This window comes from Chiloscyllium plagiosum, unplaced genomic scaffold, assembly GCF_037043375.1.
Source record: "Chiloscyllium plagiosum isolate Xiang-an unplaced genomic scaffold, Cpla_swu_hap1 HiC_scaffold_53X, whole genome shotgun sequence".
NCBI classification, from domain to species: domain Eukaryota; kingdom Metazoa; phylum Chordata; class Chondrichthyes; order Orectolobiformes; family Hemiscylliidae; genus Chiloscyllium; species Chiloscyllium plagiosum.
In genome coordinates, this window is record NW_028270191.1 from 25,823,267 (window position 1) to 25,837,465 (window position 14,199).

Genomic DNA, 14,199 nt, shown 5'->3' on the forward strand with positions numbered 1-14,199 from the left:
GATATAGAGATGTACAGCATGGAAACAGACCCTTCTGTTCAACTCATCCATGCCAACCAGATATCCCAACCTAATATTTGCCAGCACTTGGCCCATACCCCTCTAAACCCTTCCTATTCATATACCCATCCAGATGCCTTCACCACTTTCTCTGGCAGGTCATTTCAGACATTCACCACCCTCTGTGTGAAAAAGTTGCCCCTTAGGTCCCTTTTATATCTTTCCCCTCTCACTCTAAACCTATGCCCTCTATCTCTGGACTCCATCACCCCAGGGAAAAGACATTGTCTATTTATCTTATCCATGCCCCTCATGATTTTATAAACTTCTATAAGGTCACCCCTGAGCCTCCGATGCTCCAGGGAAAACAGCCCCAGCCTATTCAGCCTCTCTCTATAGCTCAAATCCTCCAGCCCTGGCAACGTCCTTGTAAATCTTTTCTGAATCATTTCAAGTTTCATAACATCTTTCCAATTGGATAGACTAGAACTATTCCACAATAATTCCACAATATTCCACAAGTGGCCTAACCAAATTCCTGAACAGCCGCAATATGACTTCCAACTCCTGTACTCAATACCAATAAAGGAAAGCATGCCAAACGCCTTCTTCACTATCCTATCTACCTGAGACTCTACTTTCAATGAACTATGAACCTGCACTCCAAGGTCTCTTTATTCAGCAACACTCCCTAGGACCTTACCATTACGTGTATACGTCCTGCTCTGATTTGCTTTTCCAAAATGCAGCACCTCACATTTATCTAAATTAAACTCCATCTGCCACTTCTCAGCCCATTGGCCCATCAGATCAAGATCCCATTGTACTCTGAGATAACCTTCTTCGCTGTGAACGACACCTCCAATGTTGGTGTCATCTGCAAATTTACTAACTATACATCCTATGTTCACATCCAAATCATTTATATAAATGACGAAAAGTATTGGACCTAGTATCAATCCTTGTGGCACACCACCGGTCACAGGCATCCAGTTTGAAAAACAACCCTCCACCACCACCCTCTGTCTTCTACCTTCGAGCCAGTTCTGTGTCCAAATGGCTAGTTCTCCCAGTATTCCATGAGATCTAACCTTGCTAACCAGTCTCCCATGGGGAATCTTGTCTAATGCCTTACTGAAATCCATATAGATCACGTCCACTGCTCTGCCCTCATCAATCTTCCTTCTTACTTCTTCAAAAAACTCAATCAAGTTTGTGAGATATGATTTCCCATGCACAAAGCTATGGTGATTATCCCTAATCAGTCCTTGTGCTTCCAAATACATGTACATCCTGTCCCTCAGGATTCCCTCCAACAACTTGCCCACCACCAACATCAGGCTCACCTGTCTATAGTTCCCTGGCTTATCCTTACCACCTTTCTTAAATAGTGGCACCACGTTAGCCAACCTCCAGTCTTCCGGCACCTCACCTATGACTATCAGTGATACAAATATCTCATCAAGGGGCTCAGCTTCCCACAGAGTTCTAGGGTACATGTGATCAGGTCCTGGGGATTCATCCACTTTTATGCATTTCAAGACATCCAGCACCTCCTCCTCTGAAATATTAACATTTTTCAAGATGTCATCATCTATTTCCCCACATTCTATATCTTCCCTGTCTTTCTCCACAGTAAACACTGATGCAAAGTACTTGTTTAGTATCTCCCCCATCTCCACACAAAGGCCACTTTGCTGATCTTTGAGGAGCCCTATTCTCTCCCTAGTTACCCTTTTGTCCTTAATTTATTTATAAAATCCCTTTGGATTCTCCTTAACTCTATTTGCCAAAGCTGCCTCATTTCCCCTTTTTGCCCTCCTGACTTCCCTCTTAAGTGCACTCCTACTGCCTTTATACTCTTCGAAGGATTCACTCGATCTATCCTGTCTATGCCTGACATATGCTTCCTTCTTTTTCTGAACCAAACCCTCAATTTCTTTGGTCATTCAGCATTCCCTACACCTATCAGCCTTTCCTTTCACCCTAACAGGAATATACTTTCTCTGGACTCTCGTTATCTCATTTTTTGAAGGCTTCCCATTTTCCAGCTGTCCCTAGACATTCGAACATCTGCCCCCAATCAGCTTTTAAAGTTCTTGCGCAATACTGTCAAAATTAGCCTTCCTCCAATTTAGAACTTTAACGTTTAGACCCTGTCTATCCCTGTCCATCATGATTTGGAGATGCCGGTGTTGGACTGTCACAATCACCTGATGAAGGAGCATCGCTCCGAAAGCTAGTGCTTCCAATTAAACCTGTTGGACTATAACCTGGTGTTGTGTGATTTTTAACCCTGTTCATCACTATTTTAAAACTAATAGAATTATGGTTGCTGGCCCCAAAGTGCTCCCCCACTGACACCTCAGTCACCTGCCCTGCCTTATTTCCCAAGAGTAGGTCAAGTTTTGCACCTTCTCTCATAGGTACATTCACATACTGAATCAGAAAATTTTCTTGTACATACTTAACAAATTCCTCTCCATCTAAACCCTTAACACTATGGCAGTCCCAGTCTATGTTTGGAAAGTTAAGATCCCCGACCATTATCACCCTAATATTCTTACAGATAACTGAGATCTCCTTACAAATTTGTTTCTCAATTTCCTGCTATTAGGAATACAATCCTAATAAGGCCTTTCTTACTTCTCAGTTCCACTCAAATAACTTCCCTGGATATATTCCCAGGAATATCCTCCCTAAGTACAGCAGTAATGCTATCCCTTATCAAAAACGTCACTCCCCCTCCTCTCTTGCCACCCTTTCTATCCTTCCTATAGCATTTTTATCCGAGAACATTAAGCTGCCAGTTCTGTCCATCCCTGAGCCATGTTTCTGTAATTGCTATGATATCCCAGCCCCATGTTCCTAACCATACCCTGAGTTCATCTGCCTTCGCTGTTCGGCCTCTTGCATTGAAGTAAGTGCAGTTTAATTTATCAGTCCTACCTTGTTCTCTGCTTTGTTCCTTCCTGCCCTGTTTGACTCATTCCCTTTCCCACCTGTACCAGTCTCAGATTGACCTCTTTCCTCACTATCTCCCTGGGTTCCTCCCCCCCGCCCCCCCCTTACTAGTTTAAATCCTCCGAGTAGCTCTAGCAAATCTCCCTGCTAGTATATTAGTCCCCTTCCAATTCAGGTGCAATCCGTCCTTCTTGTACAGGACACTTCTACCCCAGAATAGATTCCAATGATCCAAAAATGTGAAACCTTCTCCCGGCACCAGCTCCTCAGCCACGCATTCATTTGCTAGATCCTCCTATTCCTACCCTCACTAACTTGTAGCACTGAGAGTAATCCAGATATTACTACCCCCAAGGACCTCTTTTTTAAATTCCTGCCTAACCTTCTATATTCTCCCTTCAGAATCTCATCCTTTTCCCTTCCTATGTCGTTGGTTCTAATGTGTACAATGACCTCCTGCTGGTCCTCTCCCCTTTGACAACATTCTGCACCCTCTCTGAGACATCCTAGATCCTGGCACCAGGGAGACAACACACCATTCTGATTTTTCGCTGCTAGCTGCAGAAATGTCTGTCCGTGCCTCTGACTAGAGAGTCCCCTATCACAATCAATCGCTTGGATCCCAATGTACCCTTCATTACATTAGAGCCAGTCTCGATACCAGAAACTTGGATTATTGTGCTACATTCCTCTGAGAGTCCATCAACCCCCTCCATTTTCCAAAACAGCATACTTGTTTGAAATGGGAATAGACACAGAAAACTCCTGCACTACCTGCCTACCTTTCCTACCTTTCCTAGAGATAACCCATCTATCTCACTGTATCTGTGGCTTTTTGCCCTTCCTATAACTGCCATCTATCACATCTCCTAGCTCTTGTAAACTCCTTATTTCTTCTAACTGTCGCTCCAACCAATCCATGCGATCTGATAGGACTCGCAACCAAAGACACCTCCTGCAGACATAATCATCAGTAACATGAAAACTCTCCCTAAACTCCCACATCCGACAAGAAGATCATATCACGTTACTAAAGGCCATCTTTGATCCTTTCCAATCTACAGACCCAGAAAATAGCACTGTCTTTTTGCTCTAAAAAACAGTGCTCCAGGCTAACTTAGTACTTATGGTTTATATTTTTTAAATTTAATCAAGAGACAGATTTCAATAAAACACGTAATCAAGAAAGAACCCACTCTACTCACTACTGCAGACTTACAGCCAGGTTACACATTAAAAGCTATGTACTTATTTGTTCCTGTGCTGTGAGCTCTTCCACACAGGTTCCTTCAAGGTCAGCTGTGAATTTCGCTGCTTGTTAATTTTTCCTTGATGCATTCTGACGTCCAGCAATATATGAACTCAAACACAAAGGCAGTAACTGTGCAGATTCACTGCTGTGTCAGTTAGCAGTGTCGGTTTCTTTTTAACTCACCCTCATTGACCATGTTCTCACTGCCTTTTGTCTGTTTTTCTCCCTTTTAAAAGTGCCATTGTTTTGACTTGCTTTAAATTCTGTGTCTTATGATCCTCTTCCAAAGCTACCTGATGAAGAAGCAGCCCTCTGAAAGCTAGTACTCCCAAATAAACCTGTTGGACTATAGCCTGGTGTTGTGGGATTTTTAACTTTGCCCCTTTAAATAGATATGCTAAGCGGACAGGTCAGCAAGAAAGGAGGAATGGACAGTTTGAATTGCTGCTCATAAAAAGGAATTGATGACAACTGATAGACCCTTCCGCAAGTGTTAAGAGAGTAACAATAGGAACTGTGGGTTTATCCAAGAGGAAGTCATGTTTGAAAGTGGCAGGAGAATAGGATGGCTGAAGAGTAGTGATGAGGTAGGGTTTGTCAGGAGGAGTTTTGGGGACAGACTGTGTGGTTGGAAGTTAAAGGGACTGAAGAGGGGAGAAGTGAAAGATGTCACAACTGGGCAACAGGAAGGGAAGGAGAAAGGAGTGAATGGTTCAAAAATTGTGAACAAGAAAAAAGGAGATAGAAATTTAAGGCTAAAATCTGAAACCAAAATATGCATGTGAATGAGCAATGATTAGGTAAATCAGTTATTTAAGATACAAACATTGACATTTTTACATTGTTAGCAGCAGTTAATGAAGCTTAACTCAAACGCAAACTTCCTTGGCAATTGTCCACACTTACTTCAATTAGATCAAGAAGGGTGATATTGATTAATCTAGTGTCACCGGGTCAGAACTTGACACTACTCATGCCCCTCAGTCATAAACATGTATTAGCTCATACTCATCATTTTAATCTCCATTTTGCCAGTGAATTAAGATAAAAGGTTTTCTAACGATCTTCTGTTCTCTTTTGTGCTTTTCATTAATTCTGTTTTTTATTCTTATTATCTCTTGTTTGAAGCTCTTTTTTCTTCCTCTCTTAGTTTTCTCTCTCAATACCTTTATTTTCTCTCTTCAATGCTCTCCACTTATGTTCCATTGCTTATAGAATCCCTACAGTACAGAAAGAGCCCATTGAGGTTGCATTGACCCTCTGAAGGGTATCCACCCAGACCTACCATGGCTAACCCACATAAACTGGACACTAAAAGGCAACGTTTGGCATGGCAATTACCCTAACTTGTACATCTTTGGACTGTGGGACATATCTGGAGCACCCAGAGGAAACCCACGCAGACACGGGAGAATGTGCAAACTCCACAGAGACAATCACCCAAGGCTTGAATGGAATCCGGGTCCCTGGTACTGTGAGGCAGCAGTGCTAACCACTGTGCCACTGTGCAGCCCTGCTGTCCTGCTTAAGCCATCTGACTGTGATGTGAAACAGAGAAAATTTAGTAAGCGAGAGAAAGGAGTGGTATTATCTTGCTTCTTCTATCGATGTTCAATATCTTTTCTGGACAACCCACAAAACATGAGTAACATGTTTCAGGACATTATCTGTTATGTATAACTTCTGAAAATTAAACTTAGTAATCTGACAACTTCTAGGTAGAACAGATAATTTCCTTTAAGTTTGTTTAACTCAGATTTACAATGTATTGTAAGATCGTTTCTCTGATTGTCATACCAAATGTTGCCTCATCTGGTTGGCCCATAGAGATCTAATATCTTGTAGATTACAGTGTGACTGGTAAAAAAACATACTCAAACAGCACACATAGATACATATATTTTAAATATTCAACATTCCATGAATTCTATGTTCCCCAATTATGGCCTCTTGTGTATCACCCGTACCCTTGCCCCATACATTGATGGCTGAGCCTTCAACTGTCTGGGACCTAAGTTGTGAAATTCTCTATTTAAACCTCTCCACACCATTCTCTCTTGCCTCAAGATCCTCCTTAAAATGTCGTTTTTGACCAAGCTTTTGGTCACTTATCATGATATATTCTCATGTGGCTTAATTGGTGTCGAATATTGGCTGATTACATTATTGTGAAGCACCCTTGAGGAGGTTTTAGTGAGTTAAAGATCTAGGAGCAGTAATAGTCAAAGAGACTATTTAGTTATCGAGTCATTTAGTTATAGAGTCACACAGCATGGGAACAGACCCTTTGGTCCAACCAGTCCATGCCGACCATAATCCCACCTGCCTGCACTTGGCCCATATCCCTCCTAACATTTCTTATTCCTGTACTTATCCAAATGTCTTTCAAATGTTGTAAATGTACCCGCATCCATCATTTCTCTGGAAGTTCATTCCAGACACAAACCACTCTCTGTGTAAAAAAAATTGCCTCCATGTCTTTTTTAAATCTTTCTCCTCTCACCTTAAAAATATGCCCCCAGTCTTAAAATCCCCCACTCCAGGGAGAAGACACATGCCACTCACCTTATCCATACCCCTTATGATTTTATAAACCTCTATAAGATCACCTTTGAACCTCCTGCATTACAGTGAATAAAGTCCCAGGCTCTCCTTATATCTCAAGCACCCCATTCCTGGTAAATCTCTTCTGAATCCTCTCCAGCTTAATAACATCATTCCTATAACATGAAGACCAGAACCGGACACAGTACTCTGAAAGCGGTCTCAGTAATGTACCATATAACCTCAACATTGTGTCCCAACTCTTATACTCAAAGATCTGACTAATGAAGGCAAGCATGCTCAACACCTTCTTAACCATCCTATCTATATGTGATGCAAAGTTCAAAGAATTCTGTACCTGAACCCCGAGGTCTCTCTGTTCTATAACACTGCCCAAGGCCTACTTTTTGTTGTAGAAGTCTTGTCTTTGTTTGTTTTGCCAAAATGCAATACCTTGCATTTATCCAAATTAAACTCCATTTGCCACTTTTCAGCCCATTGACCCAATTGATCATGATTTCTTTGTAATCGTAGATAACCTTCTTCATGGTTCACTTTACCACCAATCCTGGTGTCATTTGCAAGCTTATTAAGTTTCTGTATTCTGTATTCATGCTTTCTGTATGGCCTTAGGAGAGGACAAATTTCCAGCTTTTCTTAATTTTTAAAAATATAATTCATTCGTGGATGTCTCTGGCTGGACCAGCACTTATTGCCCATCTCTATTTGCCCAGAGGGCAGTTAAGAGTCAACCATGTTGCTATGGGTCTGGAGTCACATGGAGGCCTGCAGAGTTCCTTCCCTAAAGGCCATTAGTAACAAGATGAGTTTTTCCTGACAATGGTTTCATGGTCATCGTTAGACTCTTATTTCCAGATTATTATTGAATTCAAATTCCACTATGGTAGGATTTGAACCCAGGTCCCCAGAACATTATCTGGGCCTCTGGATCAATTGGCTTGTGATAATAACACTAGGCCATCACCTACCTCCATATTACCTGAGGGGGGGAAGACAGGACTTTATTTTAATATCTCATCTGAAACAAAGAACTAACTACAACTGAGCTCAGTTCTGTCCTTAAATGACATGTGTGTCAATACAATTCACTTTCCAATAGTGCTAATTGGGGAGAGTAATATAATTTTCCTGATAAGCTGGAAATTCCTCTTGATTCTGCACACTTTTCTTTAATCACAGAAAAATTGAAGTTTAAATTGCATATGTTGGTTCCTGGTTCCCACACACTTAAGGACATAAGAAAGTAGACAAGGGCTGTATCTGACCAAATATTCATGGCCAGTTTTTGGGGAAGTGGTTGCTAACACTGAGTTAGCTGGAAATAAATTTCAATAATACGATAAAGAGGCCATGCTGATGAATGAGCTCATTCCCCTTTGTACTAACCTCTCAACAAAGTTATTTTCTCTGACGTAAAGACTAAATGCACAATTTTCCAAATGACATAATTAATGTGATGTTTTAGCCCATGCTACACTGTACCCACAATGTCCGCATACACCATGCGGACTCCAGTGGTTAAAGAAGGGGCTCGCCAACTTCTCAAGGGCAATTAGTGGTGTGCAATAAATGCTGAACTTGCCAATGATGCTCACATCTCATGAACAAATGATAAAAATATAAGGAATTAGCTCAGCTCTATGAACTGAGGATCAGGCTTCTCGTCATTTGAAATTTGTCACAATTTGACAGCCCAGGATAATCCCACAAATTTCTACACTTATCATGGAAATCCAAGTTTGCTCCTCACATACCACAGTTTTGCAAGAAGATACCCTAACACATTGAAAGCATTGGGCCAGGATTCTCAATTGTCCATCAGGTAAGATTGATGTGAGTGCACTTTGAAAAGCACACCTGGATGGCATGGCAAAATTCCAACACTTCTGGACATGTTGGAATTTTGAAAATGATGGAGGTAGGAGAAGTTGGGAATGCACTTGCCTCCAACTAATGGCATAGAAGCTCCATGGTGAGCTTGTTAATGGGCTGGAAGATGATTTTTGAATTGCAGATTGGTAAAATTGAACAGTCTATATTTTTCTTATATTTTTCTAAAGTTGAACAGTCTATTGCATGTTGGTGTATAGCTGTCAGTTTCAGTGTTGGGACCAATTAAGTTTTCTTTTGTGATGAAACATTTTTACCATAAGGGATTTTGTTTTCTTGCAATGCTGCTCAGTTGGCCATTTGGCTAATTTTGTGTATGGTGAAACTACTTGCTCTCCAGTGTGTTGCCTCCTGTTCTCTGCAAGATAGCAGCAGGCAGGCATCATCATGGCTGCCGTCTCCCTTTAAGCTTAGTGCTTTGCAGGTAGAACTCAGTGCTGCTAACTGGGCATTGAACTTGGCATAACCCAATTAGGACATAGCGAGTTTTGAGAAGATTTGTAGCTCAGGTTGAGGTTCTGGATGTAGGTTTGCTCACTGAGCTGGAAGGTTTGTTTTTCAGATGTTTCATCACCATACTAGGTAACATCATCAGTGAGCCTCCAGATGAAGCCTCGTGGACATTTATATTTGAAGGTTGTGTCACATAACCAACAGTTGGGATCTGGGAAGTTATTACCCTAGATTGAAAGTTAAGTTTCTGGTATCTCTGGTAGTGAATAATTTTCCACACGTGTTAATTTTTCAAAATATTTATTCACGTCATCTGGATGTTGTTGGCTCGGCTGTTCTGAGTTGCCTACAGGGCAGTTAAGAGTCAACTGCATTTCAGTGGATCTAGAGTCACATGTAAGTCAGACCAGGTGAGGACAGCAGACTTCCTTCCCTATAGGACATTAGCGGACCCAGATGTTTTTTTATGACAATTGATAGTTGTTACATGGTCACCATTAGGTCAGCTCTCTGTTCCACATTTTTTATTGAATTCAAATTTCTCCATTTGCCATGGTGGGATTTGAACCAATTTCTCTCAAAGGAAAAGCTAGGACTGATTTGTTCGATTATACATGAAGAAATGCTCATCTTTGATTTTGTTATGCAGAGAAACTATTAAACTGGAGGTAGAAATTTGGAGCTGGGAATTATAGAGAAGTAATTTGCCCCCTTCACACTTATTCCAGTGCTAGTTCTTCAGATGAATCTGTCTACTCTGATCCCAATTCCCCCATCATTTATATGGTTTTACAAATACATTTCCAAACCCCTTTTAACTTATGTTAGAATTTCAGTCACGAGAATGGTAATGTAGTGATTACCTTACTGGGCTAGTAGGCTGAAGTTCTGAAGAAAAGTCATGTTGGACTTCAGATGTTAACTCTGTTTCTCTCTCCACAGATGCTGCCAGACCTGCTAAATTTCTCCAGCACTTCCTGTGTTATTTCAGATTTCCAGCATCTGCAATATTTTGTTGTTATTATAGGCTTGAACTAATAATCTAGTCAGAACATGAGGTCACACCCTCCCAATCAGGTCCACACAGCCAGGGTAGCTAAATAATGACCAGGAACAGAAATCGTGATTAATTACTTCAAATATTGTGAAGCATTACTGAACAGTGGAATTCCCTGATAATCTACATGTATCAGAGTACACACAATTAATAAATGAGCCTTGTGTGTAGGAATATTCTGACTGAGATCACCCAAATGCCTATATGTGAAGGAAAGGGTTTACAAGTGACCCTCGGCTGTGTTTAGACTGCTGCTGCTTTGGGTTTGAACAATTATCACATCAGACTTAGGTTCAAAGGTTTATGACAAATATGCAATCGAAGTTGTAAGGGCCTTTAATAAGGTAAATGGGAAAAACAAATTATCCCCATTGGTTGGTGAGTCAGTTATGAGAGAACATAGGCTAAAGATTGTCAGCAAAAAAAAGGGAGAAGAAAGGGGATTTGTTTTTGATGCTTAATATTTTGAGAATGTGGGAAGCTCATCCAGAAACAGTGAAGAAAGCAGAATCTATAGTAACTTTTAAAAGGGAAGTGGGTAAATAATTTTAAAATTCTTTTGAAAGGTATTTTAATTGCATAACCATAATGCTTATTCAAGCCTAATCTTGATGATGGAAAAATGTGCATTTATTCTGTGCCTTTTTATCACAGAGTGCTTTATGCCCAACAAAGTACTTTTATAGTGCAGTCATGCTGGTCATGTAGAAAAACAGAAACTAATTTTCAGATACCACGCTTCTGCATTGGAACAATAAGTTTGGCAAACTAGTTTTAGGCGTTGATTGAGAGATAAATATTGGTCAGGGCATGACAAAGAATTCTAGTCCTCATTTTTAAATAGTTCCTTTGGATCTTTTATGTCCATCTGAGAGAATAGGTTTAATAGCTCATCCAAAAGACAGTATTTCAAACAGTGCAATGATGCCTCAGTGACTGAATTTTGTGCTCAAGTCTCTGGAATGGGATTTGAACCCACAATATCCTGACTCAGACAAGTCAGAGTTATTCATCATCAAGGCTCAAACATAAGGAATAATGACAGGGGAAAAGGTGATGGTGGAGTACAAGATATAGTTGGTGCCAGTAAACCTAAATTGCAGCAAATGATCAGGCACCTTCAGAAGAGAAGGGGTAGATTGGGGCAGCAGCAAAATATTACAAAAAGAGAAATCAAAGTTAAAATGTAACAAAGCAATAAGCAATTCTCACCAAGTCCTTCCAAGTTTGCATCACAGATTCCCAAGTGGTTGCACAATTCACTGATAGACACAGGTGTCTCAATTATTTCCGTGTCTTTTCCAAATGTCATAGTTAAGTGTTCAGAGTGATCATTGCCAGTAATTTTCCATCAGATGAGAGACAAGTTATGTCATGAAAATTTTTTCTGGGGGCTACTTCTGTTTGTGACGCATTTCCAAGAACTGGATCGTATTTAGCTGTACTTATTTTTGCAAATTGCCACAGGGCATAAATGCTTGTAAGATAGGTCAGCTCATCTTCCTTCATTGCCAAAATAATTTGTAAGTAAATAGCATCTTATTTCACTTCTCAGAAACATCTAATGCACTGAATTATTTTGAAGTGCTATGAGTGTTATGTAGGAAAGTGCAGCTGCCAAGATACCAAACACAACAAATTATGTGATTGACCCATGAATCCACTTTTGTAGGAAGTGCTAATTGTGAGATGAATGCTGACCAAAATACTGCTTTTCTTCAAATAGTGGCGTGGGATCTTTAACATCTACCTGAAGAACAGAATTACAAAGAAAACTTCAGCAGTGAGCAAAACAAGTTTCATCATTAACTCTGATTTACTGTCCCATGTTATGGAACTGTGTTTGACTTTATGGACCTAACCTAGGGATGGCAAAAACCAACCAGGACTCTGTTCCAGTGACTACTGCTGGAAAATGTGTATGTAGATGCCAGAGAAGGACAGAATCAAATTTGCACATATAATTTCTCCATCTTCACCTGCTTATGTTTACTGCCAGGACTATTAAGTGAAGAATGTGTTGTTTGGTGAGGCAGTGAAGGGTGCTAGTGCTATAGATAAACATTTCCAGAAGAAATAATCAGAAAATAAAAATTATGTCACATATTCAGCTTTTTCTTTATTTCTCCAGAAGAATTTGTTTTACATTTTAATACAAATTTTCTCTCCTCCAAAGGCATTAATAGGATACAATTCTATAGGGACCATGTGGTCACAAATGACACATTCATTCGTGATATGGTAGTCAGATTTTCCACCATAGTGAGGCTTAGCAACATGGAAATGTCTGGACAAAAAAGATCACAAACCTTTGCCAAAAATAATTGCACACCAGAGTACTCCGATTTGCATGTATTAATGAAGTCCCTATAAATTTATCATTGCTACTTACAGGATATTTCAAGTGAAGAGTGGCTGTCACATTTCCTCACAAAGTAGTCATTGAACTTCAAATAAACTGCAAGCAATGTGTTTTGAGATATTTTGATGCATGTAGCTCTATAAGTACATCCACCATCATTTCACCAGTGTCCCCCTTTATTTGAAAAGGGTAGGAGGTCATTTCACTAATTCCTAGAATGAAGGACTTATCTTATGAAGTAAGATTTAATAGGTTAAACCTTTACCTATTGGAGTTTAGAAGAATGAGTACTGATCTTATTGAAACATATAGAATCCTGAGGTGACATGGTAGGGTGGATACTGAAGGAGACTAGAATGAGAGGACACAATTTAAAAATAATAGGTCACCAAAGTTTGGGTGAAGATTTGTAACTCGGGTGCTCGTTGTTGTGGTTCTGTTTGCTGAGCTGGAAATTTTTGTTGCAAACATTTCGTCCCCTGTCTAGGTGACATCCTCAGTGCTTGGGAGCCTCCTGTGAAGCGCTTCTGTGGTGTTTCCTCCGGCATTTATAGTGGCCTGTCCCTCCGGCATTTATAGTGGACAACCGGAAGCAGCATGGACAGGCCACTATAAATGCCGGAGGAAACACCACAGAAGCGCTTCACAGGAGGCTCCCAAGCACTGAAGATGTCACCTAGACAGGGGACGAAACGTTTGCAACAAAAATTTCCAGCTTGGCGAACAGAACCACAACATAATAGGTCATCCTTTCAAGATGGAGATGAGGATTTTTTGTTTCTCAGAGGGTTAATAATGGTTTGTGGAATTCTCTTTTCCAGAAAGCAGTGGAGGCTGTAGTTATTGAATTTGTTCAAGGCTGAGTTAGATAGATTGCTGATCAAGTTGGGAATCAAGGGTTGTGGGGGACAGACAGAAAAGTGGATTTGAGACCACAATCAGGTCAGCCATGGTCTTATTGAGTGGTGGAGAAGGCTTGAAGGGCCGAATGGCCTACTCTTGCTCCAAAGTGCTTTGCTCTCCGCTGTGATTTTTTTCCTTTTCCTGTACAGCCATGTCTAGTCTCAACTCATTGCTTTGATCTCATGATCAGGCTTAGATCAGGAATTTATCAAAGCAAGGAATATCCTTGGCACAAATATACATTATACATTCAGAAGTACAGTTTATCATTGTTCTACCACATTCTTCTGTATCATTATGTATGCATGTTTTCAATGAATCATTCTGCTGTGTTAACTAAAATTAATGGGGTGATTTTAACTCACCCTCACTTCATAATAATCAGATAGCTGAATAGTCATAATCATGGCTGAAAACTTACTTAACTGTTTCCATTGCTGCCACCTTTAACTGAGCCCTTTTGTTGAGGCAGACTGGAGCCTCATCAGTACACACAAATCTGAGTCCTTAGGAGCCCAATAATATTTTAATTGTTTACTGATTAGAGTGCCCAGAGACCTAGTCTGCAGGAAGATCTGTAGGTAATTATTAAACTTTACTTTATGGAGTCATAAATATCTACATACATGCATGTAAATCAGGAACAGATATTGGCCATTCAGCTCCTCAAAGCTGCTCTGCCATGAAACAAGATGATGACTGATCTGTTTGTGTTTCGAATTTTGCATTCACATCTATTGCCAATAATGATTA